The following is a 21,375-nucleotide window of genomic DNA, read 5'->3' on the forward strand; positions in this document are numbered from 1 at the left end:
AAATGATCTAATTTGAAAGCCAAGCAAATTAATGATTTTTGAGCTCCACTGCCTTTCATATCAGTATTTTGGCTCCACAGAGAGATGATCTCTAAGTTTACATTGCACTGTAATTGTTGCTGCAGCTCTCCCAGCTTAGCAAGGGGAACACAGGGAAGGGAAAAGGTGTCAGCCAGTTCACAGGAAGGGGGAATTAAATTCTTCATGGAATAATAGAATTATTTGGGTTGGGAAAGGCCTTTAAGGTCATGGAGTCCAACCCTAATGCTGGGTACAAGGATTTTTAGAAGCCTCCACATGAAATGTCCTGAAGTTGTTCCGTGGAATTACTCATGGAACCCCAGACTGGGTTGGGTTGGGAGGGACCTCAAAGCCCATCCAGTGCCACCCCTGCCATGGGCAGGGACACCTCCCACCAGCCCAGGGTGCTCCAAGCCCCATCCAACCTGGCCTTGGACACTTCCAGGGATCCAGGGGCAGCCACAGCTTCTCTGGGCAACCTGGGCCAGGGCCTCCCCACCCTCCCAGGGAAGGATTTCTTCTCAGCATCCCATCTCACCCTGCCCTCTGGCAGTGGGAAGCCATTCCCCTTGTCCTGTCCCTCCAGACCCTGGAGGTAAGGATTCCTCCTGTATATCCCACCTAGATTTCCCCTCTTTTCCCTCCCCCTGACTTATTCAAGGAATAGTGTTTGTTTATCCCTAGGAAGATACAAACAGCAGAAAACCCCCAACACCTTCAAACAGTAAGCTCGGAAATGATTCCTGGTGTATCCCTCCAGCTCTCCAGCACTGGGCTCCCCCTTCTCCCTGCTGAAAGCCATCCCTCCATCCCAGCAGCGCTGAGCTGCAGAGGCTGCTCCCCCTTTTCCCTGCTGAAAGCCATCCCTGCACCCCCGGCTCTCCTCTCCGGTACCTGTTGAGCGCTCCTGCCCCTCCCAGTGCCCCCCGCCCCGTTCCAGCCCCACCAACCCCCCGCCCGGGGGGGCGGCTCGGCCTCATTAGCGGGGGATTCGCCGCGTGCCGGTTAATTGAGCCTCGTGCCCACCACCTGCCACTGCCGAGCCTCATCTGGGCACTAACTGCTCCTAATTGCCATCATACGGCCCGGGCGCGGGGACAGCGCGGGGACAGCCCCGCCAGCAGCGCCGGGCAGGGCCCGCCAGAGCACCCGGCAGGGCCGCAGGTGTGTGTTGGCAGCTCGAAGGTGTTTGTTCGCAGCCCGAAGATGTTTGTTGGCAGCCCGAAGATGTTTGTTCGCAGCCCTAAGATGGTCCAGCCCGAAGGTGTTTGTTCGCAGCCCGAGGATGTTCCAGCCCGAAGATGTTTGTTGGCAGCCCGAAGATGTTTGTTGGCAGTCCGAAGATGTTTGATGGCAGCCCGAGGGTGTTTTTTGGCAGCCCCCGCGCTCCCGTGGGCTGCCGGCTCTGCTCCCACCCCCGCGGGCTCCCCGTCAGCCGCGTGTCGGCGGAGCAGGACCCGCCCGGTGCCTCACTGCCCACAGCGAGGGGGCAGCGGGCCCATCATTCCAACATCTGGGGAGCTGCGCGGCTCATTAAACAGCGCGCAAATCCCACGGCAGGAGCCCCGTCACCTGCGAGGGGAGACGGGCCGGGAGGAGAAGGTGCTCCGGGGGGACCCGGCGGAGAGAGCGAGCGGACAAATCGACCCGCTGTGGTTTTGACAGCGATGTTTGTACATAAACTGCTGCTGTCGGGCGTTTTGTTCTCAGCAAATACCAGCCTTTAATCTCGGAGCATCCAGCAGCATTCCCAGTTTGCACGGATCTCATAAACACGCAGCTTGTCCACGCGTTGCAAACCAGTTCCCTGCCCCGAGGAGTGGTGGTCTTAAAAGAGCACGAAGTAAATTACAGTGGTCGTTAAAAACAAACAAAAAAAAAAAACACACCAAGAAAAATTCAATTACAATAGTCCTCAAAAAACCAGATCAAGTACAACAAGCAATAATGTAAAAAAGAAAATAAGGGCAAAATTCACAGGTTTTTTCTGTGATGGCATATCAGTGTCACCACTTATAGAGGAGTGTTCCTGTATCCCTTGTAAGATATCTAAGATATTTCCAGAAACACTGTGTGTTGAGTGTGTTCTGAGATTTATATTTTTAAAGAACACACAGATATTGTGAAAAATGGGTGATTTCTAATCTGCATTTCCCTCATTATCATCCCACAATGCCCCTCCACCCGCCGGGATCGATTTCTTTCCACCAACACCTCCTTCCCCATATCTGGGCTCCGGGTTTTCCTGGTCCAGGATTCTCCATGGAGACTCTGCAGTTTGGAAAACAAGTGAATTCTCCCCCAAACCAGATATTACAGCAATGGTGAGACAATTGCTCTCTCAGGAATCGACTTCCCATGGGCTGCAATACAATTTGCTCCTTCAGACTCCTTTTCCAGAGTTCCTGCTCCCTACAGCTTCCAGGTGCTGCCACAGACTTCAGGACACTCCAGACCCCCCATCACTCCTCCCCTCCTGCCCTTGGGCATCTTTTCCTGGGTTAAGCCTCTGGCCAGTGAGGTTGTGCAGGGTCCATCCTTGGTTTTCAAGACCTTCCTGAGCAAAGCCCTGAGCAGCCTGGTCTGATCCCAGAGCCGGCCCTGCTTAGGGCAGGGGTTGGACCAGAAACCTTCTGGAACGCTTCCAATCCAAATTAAACCCTCTGTCTCAAGCCCTACATGTCTCCAGCCCCTGCCCCAAAGCAGTGAAAATCCTCTCTGGCAGAGCAGGGCTTTTCCCAAGGCTTCCTCAAGCCCTCCCTGCCACCAGCCCGGGGTGGAAGTGCAGCAAGGTGAGATTGGAAGGGGTTTAGAAACGGTGCTTGGGAGCTCTCACCGGTTTTACTTGTCTCTTTCTGCAGTGAAAAACTCATGGAATCCCAGACTGGTTCGAGTTGGGAGGGGCCTTAAAGCCCATCCAGTGCCACCCCTGCCATGGGCAGGGACACCTTCCACCAGCCCAGGTTGCTCCAAGCCCCATCCAACCTGGCCTTGGACACCTCCAGGGATCCAGGGGCAGCCACAGCTTCTCTGGGCAACCTGGGCCAGGGCCTCCCCACCCTCCCAGCCAGGAATTCCTTCCCAATATCCCATCTAACCCTGCCCTCTGGCAGTTTGAAGCCATTCTCCCTTGTCCTGTCCCTCCAGCCCTTGGAAATAGTCTCTCTCCATCGTTCCTGGAGCTCCTTCAGGTCCTGTAAGGCCACAATCAGGTCACCCCAAAGCTTCTCCTCTCCAGGCTGAACAATCCCAGCTCTCCCAGCCTTTCCTCCCAGCAGAGCTGCTCCAGCCCTGGGATCCTCTTGGTGCCTGCTCTGGACTCTCTCCAGCAGCTCCATGTCTTTGCTGTGTTGGGCCCCCAGGGCTGGATGCCCACAAATTCTAAAAATCAATCCCGCTGGGTCATTTTATGAATAAACCCCTCACATTTCTTGGATGACAATCGGGGAGGGAAACAGCAGTGGTCAGGGATATGATCCACAGAGGAGGGTAATCCTCTTAAACCCAACTCCAGTGGATGTGTTGGCCTAAAACACAGGAGTTAAATAGGAGTGAACCGTGCTGGTGATCTCAAACACTGACCTGATTTCCAGGTGTGCTGAGGTAAAATGGAATGGGGATTTAAAACCTTGGAAAATCCGACAGCTTTCCTTTAGGCATCAAAATACAAGCGATTCCAGGGCTTCACTTGGTGCACCCAGGATTAGGGAGCAATCCCTGTGCCAGCCCCAGCACAAGCTTCCCTGGCTTCCCCCATCCCGTGTTTTCAGCCAAGGTCAGGACAGGAACATCTCGCACTGGATGCTCTTTGAACATCTTTCTATATTGCCCTTTTATTATCCTTTTTCTTTTTCCATCTGTTTCTATAGACACCCGCAGCAGCAGGGTAGCAATGCTGCTTCAGGCTTCAATTCCTGCTGATCCCCAATTCCCACCACTGATCCCTCAGTAAATACAACCACAGCCCCTTGAATGCAAGAGATCTAAAGAAATTGCCTTTTAAGTTGCAGACCTAAAGCTGGCCCATCACAATCCTTTCTCTTGTTGCCTTGCCTGGGATTTCTCTTTATTTTCCTTTTGTGGGTTTGTTTACTCAGTTAAAGATTATCCTGACAAAGGAGAAGAAAGATACTTTATTTTTTAGAAACATTTTAATTTTTTAGGATTGAGTGGGTGTATCCTTTTGTGCCTGAGGACTGTGCTCACCATGTACTATCCTGTGGGGCAGTGTCAAAACCCCTCTCCTGGGATGTTTTAAAGCCTCTTGATTAACTTCTACAAGAGAAAGTGTCACAATGAAGTCAAAAACTGCTTTTAAAATTCTAAGACTTTCCTAAAATGTTTAATTTTGCGGTGTGAGCAACTGAAAAATCAGTGTGGTTAATCTGTATATACTGCACGTCACAAAATGATAAATACTATGTCATAAATCTGAATTTTGCTGTGTTACACTGAAAACAACACAGAGTTCTAGCTCAGTTTGGCTTCCGAAGGTGATGAGAGAAGGGAATTTAACACCGTGAAGTGTCTCTGTAAGAGGCAGCCCAGAACTGAGGGGGGGGTCACTGATTATTGGCATCACTTCGCTGCCTGAAATTCTCGCAGGTTTTCCAGAAAAAAGGCCTTTTCCACTAAAAGTCCTCTCTAAAACATTTTGATCACCCTGCAGACTACAATTTTTTAAAAGCTGTTAATAAACTGATGTCCTGAGAGATGTGGAGAGCTGGTTCCCTCCGGTTCCTTTGCTGCCGTTTCAGAGCTCGGAGCGGCGACACGAAGCCACGCAGCAACCGCAGCGGAATCGTCCTTTTTTTTAAAAAAAAAAAAGAAAAAGAGCTTTGAGCGAAGTCTTAAACTCCGAAAGTCGAGCTGCAGAGCTCAGCGCACACGCAGAATCCTTGCCAGCCGTGATCTCTTTGTCCCCTGGCCTGTGAACCCCGGGCTGGGGCTGCGCCGCCCCGGAGATGTGGCAGCGCTTCAGCAGCGAGACTGGCAGTTTGACACGGGCCTGTCACGCTGGAAGCGGGTCCTTGGTGTGACCCGGGCTCGGGGGCCGCCGCTCCGTCCCCAATAACAGCTGAAGCTGCATCTGCCGCGGTGCTGGGCCCGGCGCTCCATGCTGTGTCACCAGCTGCCGCTGTTTACGCGCGGAGAGGCCTCGCGGCCTCCTGCCCGCGCCGCAGCCAGGCCCGGCCCCGCGCTCCGAGCGGGCCTACGCTGTGAGGGGATCCGGCCTGGCACCATGCTCTGCCCGGGCCTACGCTGTGAGGGGATCCGGCCTGGCACCATGCTCTGCCCGGGCCTACACTTGTGAGGGGCTCCATCCTGGCACCATGCTCTGCCCGGGCCTACGCTGTGAGGGGATCTGGCCTGGCACCATGCTCTGCCCGGGCCTACACTGTGAGGGGATCCGGCCTGGCACCACGCTCCACCCGGGCCCTACGCTGTGAGGGGATCCATCCTGGCACTGCGGGATGCTCGGGCTCTCCTCTGTGAGGGGATCCATCCTGGCACTGCAGGATGCCCAGGCCCTACCCTGTGAGGGGCTCCATCCTGGTACCGTGGGATGCCCGGGCTCTCCTCTGTGAGGGGCTCTGTCCTGGCACCGCGCTCCGACCAGGCCTACGCTGCGACAGGCTCCATCCTGGCACCATGCTCTGCCCAGGCCCTCTGCCATGAGGGGCTCCATCCTGGCACCAGGGCTGGGCATGGCTCCACCGGCCCCACGGGCCCAGGGAAGCACCACGGCGAGCGGCCGCCGTGCACAGGGGAGCTCGAGTTGACCACCCTGAAACCTCTCCTTTATTAAAAATAACTCATCTGTGCTGCTCTGCGGCAGCAAAGCAGCGTTGGTCAGGCCGATGGCATCCAGCACATCCCGTGGAATATTGGGGCAGTTTGGGGCACCGCAATATAGGGGAGATATGGAGCCATTGGAGAGTGTCCAAAGGAGGGCAAAGAGATGGGGAAGGGCCCTGAGGGGAAGCTGTGAGAGGACACTGAGGGCACTTGGTGTGTTCAGCTGGAGCAGAGGAGGCTGAGGGGAGACCTCAGTGCAGTTCCAACTGCCTGGGCAGGGGCAGAGGAGGGGCAGGGACTGAGCTCTGCTCTGAGGGGACCAGGGACAGCAGCCAGGGAATGACTGGAGCTGTGTCAGGGCAGGCTCAGGTTGGATCTCAGGACAAGGTTCTTCCCCCAGAGGCTGGTTGGGCACTGCCCAGGCTCCCCAGGGCAGTGGGCACAGCCCCAAGGCTGCCAGAGCTCCAGAAGGGTTTGGCTGATCTTCTGGGGCACAGGGTGTGACTCTTGGGGATAGTCCTGCACAGGGCCAGGGGTTGGACTGGATGATCCTGGTGGGTCCCTTCCAGCTGAGCATATCCTGTGACTGTGATCTGACACGCAGAGATCACAAACTCCCCAGTCTGGGGCCAGCTCCCCTCCCAGCAGGTGTGTGCACAGGGTGACACAGAAATCCCTGGAGACCAACACCTCCTTCCCATCTCCCTGGAGAAGAAGGGGAAGAGCCTGATCCTGCAGTTTCGGTGTCACAAGAAGGATTTGTGGGGTGGTGAGGCAGCGATCGCACTCCGTCAACTCCCCCTGGCTGCTGCCAACGTCACTCCCTGCTCATCCCTCAAGGATGGCCCTGGGACAGGCAGGAATCCCTTGGACAGAAAACAATATTTTCTTCAACAACCAGAGTTTCAAAGCAGTACTAAAATTGGCAATAAACTGTAATAAGAGAGTGTGAGAGCTAAAGGCACAGAAGCCTCCCAGGGGCAGGTCTGGCACTGCCCAGCTCCGGGTGCTCCAAGTGCCTCCAGGCTCGGCCAAGAGCATCAGTCGATATGCAACTGGTCCAGATCTCCTGGGAGGGGACCAGGGATGAACTTGGCTGCAGCCAGGGCTGACTCCTGAGCCTCTGCCTTTGAGAAAGGTGTAATTAGTCTTGATTACTGCTTTTACCTAAATGGAAACAAAAAACCCACAGATCAGAGCCTCCTTCAAGTCTGCCCCGGTCATGAGTATCTCTCTGGGTAAAACTCTGTGGGCAATTTGAAGGTTCTTTCTTTGATGGTGATCTGAAAATATTTTTTCAAAATAATAATACCTCTTTCAATATAAAGTAACCACTACCACAATCTTGGCTTCTCCTGCTCCTTCCCATTTCTCAGTTTAAGAGTTATTCTGATGCTGAAGAACCGCAGCAGAATCAAGTGTGCTGCTGATTTTGCTTCTTTCTCCTGCCAGATTATTGAGGATGTAAGAATCATTAAGGAACCATGAGCTAAACTCCTGTTCTCCTAGCCAGGCAAAGTGTGGAAAGAAAAGGAATCAATGAATCATTAAGGTTGGAAGCCCATGGATCCCCCCTGTGCCCCATCCCCACCTTGTCCCCAGCCCAGAGCACTGAGTGCCACGGCCAGGCCTTCCTGGGACACCTCCAGGGCTGGGCACTCCAAACCTCCCTGGGCAGCCCCTGCCAAGGCCTCACCACCCTTTCAGTGAAAAATTCCTGAGTGAAAAAGTTCTTCCTGAAAAGGAAGCTTGATCCTAATTCATGAGCAGAACAGGTGGATTCTTCCACCCCTATGCTGGAAATGCTCTTTGCATTCCTACTGACAACCTGCTCATTGCAGGTTTAAACCTAAACAGTTTTAAACACATTATGGAAAGAGTTGTCACTAGAAATCCTGCTCCTGGGCCATTAGCCCCCTGACTCTCTGCCAGTTTGGAGGGAGGACAAATCCAGCTCCCAGAATTAAAGCCACCCACGTTACTGCCCATCCACAGGCAAAGCCATGGACAGCAGTGATGGTCCCTTCCCTGGAACATTCCCTCCCAGCCAGGACACCTGGAGACAACTCCCTTTGCAGGGGAAAGGGATGAGGACACTTCTAGTCACTGAGTGCTGTGTTTCCCTGCACTGCTCAGCATGGCAGGGGATATCCTGTCTCATGGTGGGTAAGTCTGGTCTTCTAGAAGGGGCAGAGGTTGCTGCTCACCCTGGATTTCCAGTCCCTGGGTTCCTGTTATTTTGAGAGTGCCACAGTCATGATGCTCAGGCACTGAGCACTTATTACAACGTGAAACAGAGATTCAAATATCTGTTTCTACCAAAACACACATTTAAAATGCTGGCAGCTTTCTCTTTACCAAAATATATTAACACCCACTTCTTCTTTAACATGTCTAACCCCTGTCTTGGAAGGCCTTACAGAATAGCCCTAAGTGTGTTCATCAACATGGTGAAAGACCCACGTTCAAATTCCTCTGGGTACTGAGCTGGATGGGAGTAATGATCTGCTGCAAGGAGGAAAGTCTCTCCAGAGGGATCTGGACAAGCTGGATTGATGGACTGAGGCCAGTGGTGTGAGGGTCAACAAGGCCCAGTGCTGGGTCCTGCCCTCGGGTCCCAACAACCCCATGGAATGCTCTGGGCTTGGGGCAGAGCAGCTGGAAAGCTGGGAAAGGCCCTGGAGGTGCTGGTGACAGTGCTGGACATGAGCCCAGGTGCCCAGGGAGGTTTGGAGTGCCCAGCCCTGGAGGTGTCCCAGGAAGGCCTGGCCGTGGCACTCAGTGCTCTGGGCTGGGGGACAAGGTGGGGATGGGGCACAGGGGGATCCATGGGCTGGGAGGGCTTTTCCAGCCTCAGGGATCCTGGGATTCTGTAATTCTGTTTTCACTTCTTTGACCAAACATCCACCTGGACTCTCAGCACTGATTTAGTCTCCAAAGGCAATGCCCTCTTTGGAATCAAATTAAAATAGGAATCAAATTCCACAAGTCTTGAGTTTTCCCACGTAGGTTTGCAGGTAGAGAAGGAAGCAGTATTTCAAACTAGTTCTTTTCAAGTGTTCAAAAAAATTTCAGGTCTAAGAGGATTTTTAACTGCTACAGTTCTGGGTATTTTCTTAATTCACTTTCCTATCTGACACCTTGCATGGAAAAATTAAGAAATCACTCATAACATTGGACATTTCTGCACCACAGAATGGTATCTTTGCACCAGAATCTTCGCATAATATTTTAAATCATCAATTATTAAAGCATTTCTGTTCCTGCCATTTCAAGAGATTTATTCTGACAGAGGAGGAAATATCAAAAAAGTCAGTAAAAACTCCTGTATTGATCCAATCAGTCCACAAGATCCTGGTTCCCCTGAACCCAGCAGCAAAATTACCTGTGCTCTACTCACCAGCCACACCTCAGTAAAACAGAGGCTCCACACGGCATTTTCTGCTCAGACTCTGAGGGATTGTGTTTTAATTAAACAGAGATTTTAGGCATGACCTCTAAACTTCCTGAAAATTCAGCCCCGCCGTCCTCCAGGCCAGCAATGACTTTCATACGATGCTTCTCATCTCGCGTAATAAATTCACAGATGGACCATCCTTGTCCTTCCGACGCCTAAGAATAACTCCTAAGTACTGCTCCCGGGGGATTGGAGTTGGTTTACACACATCTGCTGAGATACGTGTCTTTGAGCCCAGATTAAGTCTTTGTTTTTTGAGCATTTGTGGAACTACTTGGCAAGAATGTCCTTATTTTATTCATTCAAGACGTGTGCTGATTGCTGCCAGTGTGATCTGAACACCTCCCGTGGAATTGTTTCCTTCCCAAACCCTTCCCAGGGACAGGGAAACCGATGGCAGAAAACGGGCAACGGTGTCAGACCCCAAAAAATCAACTGCTCTATTTTTAGGCAAATGAATTTTAGACTCATACCTTTTCCTAAGCAGACTGGGGATGTTTTGCAGCATGGCCCTGTGGCTCAGTGCAATACCTGGTTTGCTCATTACTCTCTGACATGCTGAGAACACCCAGGGGAGGTTTCCATTTCTCTTTTGTGGCAGAGGAAGGACCAGGAAACAGCAAAACCTAAACTTGTGGCTGCTTCTCCAGAGAAAGGTGAGGATGCTGAGACTGGAGCAAAGGAGGCTCAGGGGGGACTTTCTGGCTCTGCAACCCCTGACAGGAGGAGGGAGCCAGAGGAGGCTCAGGCTGGACAGGAGGAGGAATTTGCTGCTGGAAAGGGTGGTGAGGCCTTGGCAGGGGCTGCCCAGGGAGGTTTGGAGTGCCCAGCCCTGGAGGTGTCCCAGGAAGGCCTGGCCGTGGCACTCAGTGCTCTGGGCTGGGGGACAAGGTGGGCATGGGGCACAGGGGGGATCCATGGGCTGGGAGGGCTTTTCCAACCTAAACAATTCTATAATTCTGTGAGTCTATGAGACTGTGGGTGTAGCTTGCAAAAGCAAAACATGTTTTACCAAGAACACGACACTTCCAGCCACACACAACCTCAGCCTCTCTTCCTGAGCGTAAACCACCGAGTCTTTCACTAACCAAGACCCCAAAGCTGATACCACTGAGCCTGCAGTGAGAGTCTGTGCAGCCCAGCACCTCAGGATGACTCAGGGCTTGAGGTTTGGGCTATTTTGTGTTTCACAACTGCTTTATTGTTCGGATCTCTTCTCAGCAGCTCTCCGTTCTCCCCACCAGCAAAAGCTCTCGACCTCACGTCGCTTCCGTGGACTTCCCTAAAGGGAACAGGATGGTCTTTAGGGCCCCTTCCACCCCAAGCCCTTCTATGATTCCATGACTCCCCACTGCAGAGGCTTTGTGGGGACCCAAGGAGCACCTCCAAGCACAGGCCCAGAGCAGCACCAGCTGCTGCACAAGCCCCAGCGAAGGAAGAGCCTCTTCCCCGAGCAGCAAGCAGGGGCTGCACACAAATAACAGCCCAGGTACTGCTGGGCATGCCCAGGCCTTGGAGAAAGCTGCTGTGTGGCTGCAGAAATAGGGGTTTATGTTTCTCAGCCGTGCTGAAGCCCAGCCCAGGGAGGCAGAGCCCAAGAACCTCCCCAGCCCCTCACTCCTGAGCACACAGAGCCAGCCCAGGCTGGTGGAGCTCCTTCCCCCAGACCCTGCTCCCCACGGGGTGGGAAGGCAGCTTTGGGGGCACTTTGTGGGCAGAGCTGGGCCTGAAACCAGAGTCACTGGGACACCTGACTGGGGCTGGTGGCTCCAAGTGCAGCTGCCACAAGACCTGCCCTGCTCAGAGCACAGTTCAGGAGTTTTGGGAAGCGTTACCCACACAGTGCCAGTGTCTTCTCCAGGCTACTTAGAAGTTTAGAACTGAGATGTTTTTTCCTGTTAGAAGTGCTAACCTCTGTATTTTTCCTTCCAGGCAATATTTGTGTTGCATTTTCTTCTGTTCACAGCACCCCCTGCTCAGGAGTGTCAGTAAAGTCAGTCAGACTTTGGTGATCCCTGTGGGTTCCTCCCAACTCAGGAGGCTCCATAATTCGAAAGTCCTTCCAAATTTGTTCCTCCAATGTACTTGGGTTATGTGAGGAACTTCTCATCTCCAGCTCAATCTGGGGACCATCACCAGTGCCCTCACATATTATTCTACCTTTGACTCAGAGTGAAAATCAATTTTAAAAATGAAAACCAACTAAAAGCTCTTCCATCCCGGGATATTCTTAAGCATCCTGGGCAGGAGCTGTGTTGCCAACAGAAGGCTGACAAGTCCCTGGCAAGACTTTCAAATGGGATGAAGTAAAGCTCTTCAAACTCCTTTTATTTTAACTCCCCATCTCCAGGGGTGGCCACATTCCCCTGGCACAGGGGAACCCCACTGCAACTGGCCCCATCCCAGCACTCCCAGTTTGCACTGGACAGGATCAGGGCAATCAGTCCCCACATTCCTATCCAATGTCTGTAGGATTTAGATTGCACTTCTCAGCTCCCCCTCATTATTTTGGTTTAATCATAGAATCATGGAATATCCCAGCTGCTCCTTCTTCACTGGTGAGTGCTGCTCACAGCAGGCACAGCAGGGAGGGAGAGAGGAGCTCAGAGAGGACACACAGACCCGCTGTGGCCTTGACAAGGGTCTCTGAAAGGGCAGCTGACAAGTGCTCAGTTGTCCACGATGGCTGGGATCTCCTCCAACGCCCTCACCAAGCACTTGGGCACCTGGGGATATGGTTCTGGCCCCTGGGGACACGGCTCAGGGGTGGGGATGGTGCTGCTGGGTGACAGTGGGACTGGGGGATCTCAAAAGTCTCTTCCAACCTTAATGATTTTTTGAGCAGAGCAACAGCAAAGGTGGGTTGGAACCCAGGCATCCTCTAGGATTTGGGAAGGCTGGGATCACACCTCGTAGATTTGGGGTGACTTGCTTCTCTGCCCTTACAGTGCCTCAGTTGCCAGCCCCTGAAATGTGGCACGGGGCAGTTCTGCACGTGCCAGGGCAGGTGGTGCCAGGATAACCCTGCAGTTCTTGTGGCAACAGCAGCCCCTGTGTGAGCATGAGGGGCACGGCGAGCTCACTGTCACACTGTCACTGTCACACTGTCACAGTCACAATGTCACACTGTCACTGTCACACTGTCACACTGTCACAGTCACACTGTCACACTGTCACAGCAGGCACCAGCTCCTTCCCCGTGGCCCTCCCTGGAGCACCAAACAAGGCTGGGAGCAGGGGAGGACCAGGGTTATAACACAGAGCCCCCCTGACAGGAGGGGGGAGCCGGGGGGGGTGTCGGGCTCTGCTGCCAGGGAACAAGGGACAGGAGGAGAGGGAACGGCCTCAGGCTGTGCCAGGGGAGGCTCAGGTGGGACAGGAGGAGGAATTTCCTGCTGGAAAGGGTGGTCAGGCCTTGGCAGGGGCTGCCCAGGGAGGTTTGGAGTGCCCAGCCCTGGAGGTGTCCCAGGAAGGCCTGGCCGTGGCACTCAGTGCTCTGGGCTGGGGGACAAGGTGGGCATGGGGCACAGGGGGGATCCATGGGCTGGGAGGGCTTTTCCAGCCCCAGTGACTCTGGGATTCTGGGATTCTGTGAAGCTGCAGCCAGAGGAGATGTTGGAGAAAGCGAAGGAGCCCCTGGAAGCAGAGCAGGAGGAGCGGATGCTTTGCAAACATTCCGTGTTCAGCCATGGGGAGGGAGGTACCCTGATTTTATCCCAACACATGGCACTCAGTGTGACTCCATGTTGGCTGCTGAGCCTCCAGGAAGGCAGGGAAGGAATGCAAACCCTGGCACACGAGGCCGCCCCTCTGTCCATCCTCTGCAAGAACTGACGGGAGCTTTTTGTCTGCCTGCCAAGGGGAGAAAATAGAGCAGCATTTACCTGGAACAGATGGGCCTTCCCGGGCAGCCAGGCTTAATTAACCACCCAGACGAGTGCCCAGCCCCGGGCCCCGCTGGAGCAGCACAGGGCACTGCCCGGCCAGGAAAAGCCCTGGACTCAGCACAGCCAGCCAGCCAAAGGTGCCCCTGGCTCTCTGCTCTCCCTGCCTGCCCCACATCACAGCCTGGCACCACAGCCTGGCACCACAGCCTGGCACCACAGCCTGGCCCGGGGCCGGGCACGAGAGGGGCAACCCAGAGGCCAAGGACGTTTCCCTCCCAGGACAGGACTGAGAGCTGCCAGGACAATGTCCCTTCCAGGCTGCTCAGCAGAGGTGCTGGGTGTGCTCTGCCGTAACTGTGCTCTGTGTGCTTTAACTGTGCTATAACTGTGCTGTGTGTGCTGTAACTGTGCTGTGTGTGCTATAACTGTGCTGTGTGTGCTATAACTGTGCTGTGTGTGCTGTAACTGTGCTGTGTGTGCTATAACTGTGCTATAACTGTGCTGTGTGTGCTGTAACTGTGCTGTGTGTGCTGTGCTGTAACTGTGCTGTGCTGTAACTGTGCTATAACTGTGCTATAACTGTGCTATAACTGTGCTGTGTGTGCTATAACTGTGCTGTGTGTGCTATAACTGTGCTGTGCTATAACTGTGCTGTGTGTGCTATAACTGTGCTGTGCTGTAACTGTGCTGTGTGTGCTATAACTGTGCTATAACTGTGCTGTGCTGTGCTGTGCCCTCAGTGTGATCAGAAGGGAAGAGCTGCAGAGTTAACCCTGCAGTGCTCCAAGGCAGGTGGGCAGGGAGAAGGGCAAGGAGCATGAAGGGATTTCTCTCCTGGGGCTGGAGGAACCCTCCTCACCTCACCAGGGAACAGCCTTCCCTTCATCTTCCAGCCCGCACATGGCTCTTCCCACCAGACTCAAGAACCATCAGTGAGTCCCCACCTGCCTCTTTCACAGAATCCCAGGATCCCTGGGGCTGGAAAAGCCCTCCCAGCCCATGGATCCCCCCTGTGCCCCATCCCCACCTTGTCCCCCAGCCCAGAGCACTGAGTGCCACGGCCAGGCCTTCCTGGGACACCTCCAGGGCTGGGCACTCCAAACCTCCCTGGGCAGCCCCTGCCAAAATGACAATAATTGTTGCTGGTTATCAGCCCTGGCTGAGACAGTGCCTCTGTTTCAGACTCTGCATCTTCTGGCTTTCAAACTCACGCAGTCACTGTCTCACTCTTGTCCTTCACCTTTTTCTCAGCTTAAAGAAAACAAATAAAATAAAATCCCTTAAACACCTGAACGAGGAAACCAGCATATTTTTACCTTCAGCATAATGGCCCATAACTCCTTTTCTGCACACAACTCACACTGGGGGCTTCGAAATTTTAAATTTGCAAAACTAAAATGTTACGGAGTGAAAATGTAGGTGATGAAATCTGTGCATGGGACGTGTTGGGAGTTACAGGGGGTGTTTTCCAGGAAGGATTTCTCCACGGAAAGGGTGGTCAGGCACTGGAGGGGGCTGCCCAGGAGCTGGTGGAGCACAGCACACGGAGAGTCTCAGCCCTCCCACTCACCTCCCTCAGGCAACTGTCGGCAGGCAGCACACAACTCCCGAGCATTAATGATTCATTATCTGTACCCCTCTCTCTCTCCCCTTTGTTCCAACTGTCACAGTGTCGTTCTTTGTCTGTTTACTGTGTATTACTGGCCAATAACACTTTGCAGGGGCTTTAGAAAGGGCTGTTTACTCAGAGTCAATAACACATTCACCCACGAGGAGTTAATGCTCTCACATCCACTAAGGGGGACAGGTTCAGGGGGCTGCACAAATCCCACCCCATTGTTCCCGGGGATTTGAGCACCAACTTCTGCTTACCCTCCCTGGAAATCTGCATTTAATGCCATGTGTATGGTAATGAGGGAGCAGTGCACTGACACTGCCGTGGCTGGTAACCCAAACAGCTCCACAGAATATACTTTTTATGTCATTGTCACTCACTGCTGGGGCCGAGGGCTGGCTTTGGCTGACAGGACAAAGGTGAAAGCCTATCTGCAGCTGAAGAATTCCTGATCAGGAGAGGTGCTGGATGAGATGTAATCCAGCTGCAGACCAAGGCTCTGCAAACGAGCAGGGATGTGCAGCTCCAGCAGCAGCCCCGGGTCTGGCAGCAGAGAGGAGCTCCCAGGACCAGGGCAGGGAGTGACAGGGCAAGGGACAAGGGTTTGGAACCGGAGGAGGGCAGGGTTAGGTGGGATATTGGGAAGGAATTCCTGGCTGGGAGGGTGGGGAGGCCCTGGCCCAGGTTGCCCAGAGAAGCTGTGGCTGCCCCTGGATCCCTGGAAGTGTCCAAGGCCAGGTTGGACGGGGCTTGGAGCACCCTGGGCTGGTGGAAGGTGTCCCTGCCCATGGCAGGGGTGGCACTGGGTCCATCCAACCTTTAAGGTCCCTCCCAACCCAAACCATTCTATGATTCTATGATTATTTGTGCCCTGCTTGTGTGATGGATTCAAGACATGCAACCTAATCACTGAGGAGAGACCTTGCTCAAGAGCAGACCTGCAAAATCAGGACATCATGTAAAAATATGTAAATATATAGAACAAAAATAGATTATATATATTAAAAAAATGAATAGTTTGGACAAATTTACAAAGGGAGTATCAGAGCTGACTCTGTGGTATCCAGCACCATTATTTGCAAGCATATGGATTTGGGTAAAATTCATTTTCAAAGCAAAGAGATGCTAAGGTTTCTCTAAAGTAAAGTTGGAGAAATGTGGTTAGTTCGTGCTTTGGAGCTCCAGGATCTGTCAGGCTTTAGCCTTTGAAAATGATCTGTTCCTTCATTTAGTTTAATCCTCTCTGGATTTCCATCCACTACTTAGAAGTGTAAAGTAGTGGTTTATGCAAACAAGGAGAATGATAGTTTTCTGATTCTATATGCAGAATCATGAAATTCCACTAGAATGCACCATTGCCATGGGAATATTTGCACTTTTACAGTAGCTCCCATACAAGGAATTCAGAGTTCTCTGAAGGAATGGCCACTTTGGCCACTCAAATTTACATTGTCAAATGGACAATGTTAAGACCACATCCCTGCAGTCTTAAATAAACTGTATTCAACATGATGTGAATGTTTTTATAAATCCAACTGGTCCTAAAAAAACCCTGTTGCTTTCGGATAAACACTCAACGTAAATCAATATTTAACTTCACGGGAGTTCCTGTTGTGTTGCAACTCTACAGATGCTCCCAGGTGGGTTGTGTAAAGAGAGATCAGGATTAAGGGTTGCCTTGCTGAAGGTCTAAATCCCAGAATCCCACAATCATCGGGGTTGGAAGGGACCTCCAGGATCCTCCAGTCCCACCCCAGCACCCCCAGGATCACCCCCAATCCACGTCCCCAAGGGCCACATCCAGACACCTCTGGGACACTCCCAGAGACAGGGACTCCACCACCTCCCTGGGACACTTATTCCAAGGCCTGACCACTCCTGCAGGGAGAAATTGTTTGTAATCCCTGATCCCCTCTGGCTGGAGCCTCAGCACTCCCTGTGCCCTCACCCAGAGCCAGCCCCAGCTCCGGGCAGAGCAAAGCAACTCCTGGAAGTTAAAATAATTACCTGGAAAGAGAGCCCATGTTTCTTCCATCTAATTAGATAATATGCCCACATGTTTAGCACCAAGGTATCCACTCCTTAATTGGAAAAAGTCAAGGGCAGAAACTAATTAGCAGCATTCATCAAAAGCAGAGGTCTAATGATAATTAACAACACATCCCCACTACAAACCAAATCCCTTTATTAGAAGGTGCTTCAAATTGTAAAATTAAATGAACAGAGCTTTACAATAAGTGTTTCCAATTGCCATCTCCTGGCAAAGCTATGCAGTATTTCCCCAAAATAAAGGAGGGGAGCCAGACTAAAGAATGATATTGCACATGATCCCTGTAAGCACTGTGTCCTGCCATCTGCAAAAAACAGAAGAAAGCTGAAATTCCTAAATTCCTGGATAATCCTCCAGGTTATTGCAGCCACTGAGGGCCAGTGGCCAGAGCTGTGTGTGCTCTTGGTAGGGTAAAATGCTCCCTCCCACACCAGCAAAATAAACCCCCCCCAGGGGAAGGGAACCCCCAAATCTTGCTGTGGGGGTAGTTCTGCTGCTCTCCACAATCTTGGGAGGCTACAAGCCTTAAAAACTTTGGCAAAGACCCCACATTTTGTGAAATAAAGGACTAACAAGCTGCAGGAATCCCCCCAAACCTCAGACCCACTGTAAATTTCTGCAGGGCTCCAGGAACACCACAATTTCCTCCCCTTTCTTCAGCAGCCACGGGGTGGTTTGTGTGAGTTCCAGGGCGGGCATGGTGCCTGTCACACCCTGAGGGAAAACCTGCCAGGACTGGAGAGCAGCAGCTTTCCAGAGGCTGGAGTTTACCAAAGGGAATACAGAAATAAAGCCCCCTGAGGCCCTCCCACATCCCTCAACCCAAGGGAATTGGGCTCTTGGCTGCTGCACATCGTCCTCCTCCCAAAGGAACAGCACCTGGCACAGAGTGAACCCAGCTCTGAATCCACACAGCCTTCCCATCAGCTGGGCACTTCTGTGTTACACCCCAGTGAAGAGACAAAGCAAACCAAACCAAGGAAACTGTGAGTTATTATTTCACTTGGTGTGTGGACTAATTGCCACAATACTGATTAGCCCTCGGGGATGCCACCGGATTTAAAGCCTGCAGACAGTGAAAGCTCAGCTGATGCAGGACCTGCTTTGGGAAACACTTATTCCATGTTCCTGTGTTCATATTTGTCTGAGAAAAGTGTGAAACTCACGGTCCCACCCTGGCAATAACACTCATAACTCAGCACTGTGCAGCTCTGCCCCTGCCAGGGGCTCAGCAGTGACAGGGCCAGTGAAGTTCTCCCAAAACTGAGTATTCTGAGCAAAAAAACCCCAACCCTTTTCAGAGTGTTTCACAGCCCCAGAAAGCAGTTGATAGTCTGCTAGCTCAGTGCTGGCTTTTAATGAACAGAAACCACCAGAGAGCAGATTCTGCACCCCCTGACTGCAGACCCTGCGAGGTTTAATTGACTTCACTGAGGCAGCACAAATGCACGAAGAATTTGACTTAAGAAGGCATATTTATATTATTTATACAGATATTTTTTAAACAATTTTTTAAATTGCGTGACAGGCAGTGAAAACCACGGGCCAGCTACCAAATTCACTGGTGGTGGGACACCAAATCACACCTCAGCTGATCTTGGAGGATACATCAGGGCAGCACAGGCAAACAGAACCATCCTGATAAAGAGGACAAATTAATAATATTAGCCAGGCAAATTAATGCTCTGTAATGTAACCTCCAATTAATAACTATTAAACCAGAACATTTTAAGATTTCTCTGTATTATGATACCTCACCAGCAGGAAGAAGGATTTCCTTAATAGGCTGGAAAAGGGAATGCTGCGTTCAGTCAATAATGAAACACTCCCATGATTTAAATTAAAGCTTCAACCATTAAGAAAGAAGGGATCTAAAGTACTTTTCTGTGCATCTGGCTTGCAAACAGCCATGTCCAGAGCTCAGAGGTGGAAGAGAGTTACATATTCCATGGAAAAGAGTTCACATATTACCTTGTTTGTGTAAAAACTGTCTCTGTGCAATTAGTACTACTTGGAGTAATAGAAGTAGGTTTGGATTTATTCCACACAACACACTCAGAGTAAGTTGTAAAAACATTCAGCAGCAGGTGAAAATGTCCTTTGTGGCAACTTGGAATTTTTTTCCAAGACTTCAGAGAGCAGCATCTTTTGGAAAGGGGATACAGGATTTCCTGAAAGGATAATTATCCACTGGAAAAGGGGCCACGTCTTCCCAAACAAAGGAAGTGTCAAGGATAAGCTCTGTTTCCTGCAAATCCATCTGGGAAATATAGATATGGATAGATAGATATATATATACAATCATAGAATTATTGAATAGAATCATTTAATGGTTTGGGTTGGAAGGGACCTCAAAGCTCATCCAGTGCCACCCCTGCCATGGGCAGGGACACCTTCCACCAGCCCAGGGTGCTCCAAGCCCTGTCCAACCTGGCCTTGGGCACTCCCAGGGATCCAGGGGCAGCCACAGCTTCTCTGGGCAACCTGGGCCAGGGCCTCCCCACCCTCCCAGCCAAAAACTTCCTCCTGCCCTCCCACTTGGAATGGCACTTTAAGCAACCCTTCAAGAAACAAAATAGTTCTCAATGAAAAAGAAGGTTCTCCCCAGGTTGCAAAGACAAGAAAGGGAGACAAGGAAGTTGGGCTGAAGGTCAGCAAGGTGCCTGTGTGTCAGAGCTGGGGTGAGGGACAGCCCAGGGGGGCAGAGCTGACAGAAACACAGCCCAGGGGGGCAGAGCTGACAGAAACACAGCCCGGGGGGGCAGAGCTGACAGAAACACAGCCCAGGGGGGGCAGAGCTGACAGAAAGGAGGTGTGACTGCAGTGACACCACAAACCCGCTCCTGTCTCTCGCCTCGAGCAGTGAAATCTCTCAACACAAACCTTAAAGGCATTTCTGGGGGACCTGCACAGGAATCACCCCTCTCTCCCACCAACAGATCTGAGAGCACAGCAGAGAACACAACCAGCACAAGCAGGCAGAGTGAAGATGTACATGAACAATGACAAGTAAACTGACTTCTCTTTTCAGTGGTCCATGCTATGCTGGAAGATTTCATAAAGTACTTTTGAGCTCTGCTGAGGGAGGCCTCAGTCTTCCAAAGTGCTGATGAAAACTTGCCAACACACTCAAACAGCATTAATAGGTGTATATTGAATTTTAACACAAGCACTTTCTACCAGACTCCCAAATTACTCCTCTTCAGCGGATTTTCCAGGACTTTTTTCCTGGAGAAACAGCATCACCTTCAGGCCAAAAAAAGACACATTCCAATTGCTTGAATGGGGAAAGCCTTAAATAAAAAAATGCCCCTGAAAACCTTGCACATTTTTAATTCCTCTCTGAGCCGAGTTGGCAAAACATGAACATACAAAAAAGAAAAATTCTAGGGTTGTACACAAATCTAAAATAAAACAGAGGGAAGGGTCAGTGTGTCCTAATTTTGGATGCACTCAGGTTTCAGAAGAGTCCACACAGTTGAGCTCAGAACAGTTTTCCCAGCACACCTACCAGGAGCCAACTGCTGTGACAATTATTGTGCACCCTGAACCCCCCCAGCAACCAGAGCACAGAGCAGGAGCTCAGCGTGGGGTGTGAGCAGCACAAAGAGGATGTGTCGGGGGGTGCAAGCAGACAGAGCTCTCAGCAGAAATTCAGTCCCTCAGAAACCACATTCCTGCTGCACATTCACACACACAGCACCAAAACCACAGAGGGAAATGTTTCTGCCACTGCCCCAGAGAGCAACCCCCCTCTCTGCCCAGAACACAAACCCCCCCTCTCTGCCCAGAACAGACAAACTGAGCAACCTGGGCTGCTGGAAGGTGTCCCTGCCCACGGCAGGGGGTGGAATGGATGAGCTTTACTGTCCCTTCCAACCCAAACCATTAAATGGTTCTAAATTAGGTCACAGTGAACTCCCCGTGTTGTTTCATGAACCCCTGTTTTGCAACAAGGGCAGCTGAGAAGCAGAGGGCAGACCCTTCCCTGAACAGGAAGTTCAGCATCTCAGCTACTTCCCCAAAACACCTCCCTCCCTGCCTGGCTCAGCTCCTCCCAGCGTGTCCCACATGTCACCAGATGCTCCTCACCCAGCCCCGACCTCCTGCCAGCAGCACCCGGGACATCCCTCAGGGAGCAACAGCTCAGCCAGGGACAGCACAGAAACAGGGATTTATGTGGAAACAAAGAGTGGTTTGGGTGGAAGGGACCTCAAAGCCCATCCAGTGCCACCCCTGCCATGGGCAGGGACACCTTCCACCAGCCCAGGGTGCTCCAAGCCCCGTCCAACCTGGCCTGGGACACTTCCAGGGATCCAGGGGCAGCCACAGCTTCTCTGGGCAACCTGGGCCAGGGCCTCCCCACCCTCCCAGCCAGGAATTCCTTCCCAATCTCCCATCTATCCCTGCCCTCTGGCACTGGGAAGCCATTCCCTGTGTCCTGTCCCTCCATCCCTTGTCCCCAGTCCCTCTCCAGCTCTCCTGGAGCCCCTTTAGGCCCTGGAAGCCCCCAGTGGAGACTCCCCAGAGCCTCCTGTGCTCCCCC

General features: G+C 52.1%; 1 protein-coding gene and 2 long non-coding RNA genes across 6 annotated transcripts in view; 2 read left to right on the top strand and 1 right to left on the bottom strand.

The window, feature by feature from the left end:
- Window positions 1–21,375, bottom strand: part of LOC127472701 (uncharacterized) — a 250,451-nt gene that overhangs the window by 142,495 nt on the left and 86,581 nt on the right. The gene's annotated exons all lie outside the window — the stretch shown is intronic.
- LOC127472700 (uncharacterized) overlaps window positions 1–21,375 on the top strand; it is a 140,608-nt gene that overhangs the window by 104,682 nt on the left and 14,551 nt on the right. The gene's annotated exons all lie outside the window — the stretch shown is intronic.
- The window catches only part of IFNAR2 (interferon alpha and beta receptor subunit 2), an 81,379-nt gene that overhangs the window by 45,665 nt on the left and 14,339 nt on the right, over window positions 1–21,375 (top strand). The window lies entirely within an intron of this gene.

This window comes from Manacus candei, unplaced genomic scaffold, assembly GCF_025592945.1.
Source record: "Manacus candei isolate 608988 ecotype Guabito, Panama unplaced genomic scaffold, ASM2559294v1 h1tg000031l, whole genome shotgun sequence".
NCBI classification, from domain to species: domain Eukaryota; kingdom Metazoa; phylum Chordata; class Aves; order Passeriformes; family Pipridae; genus Manacus; species Manacus candei.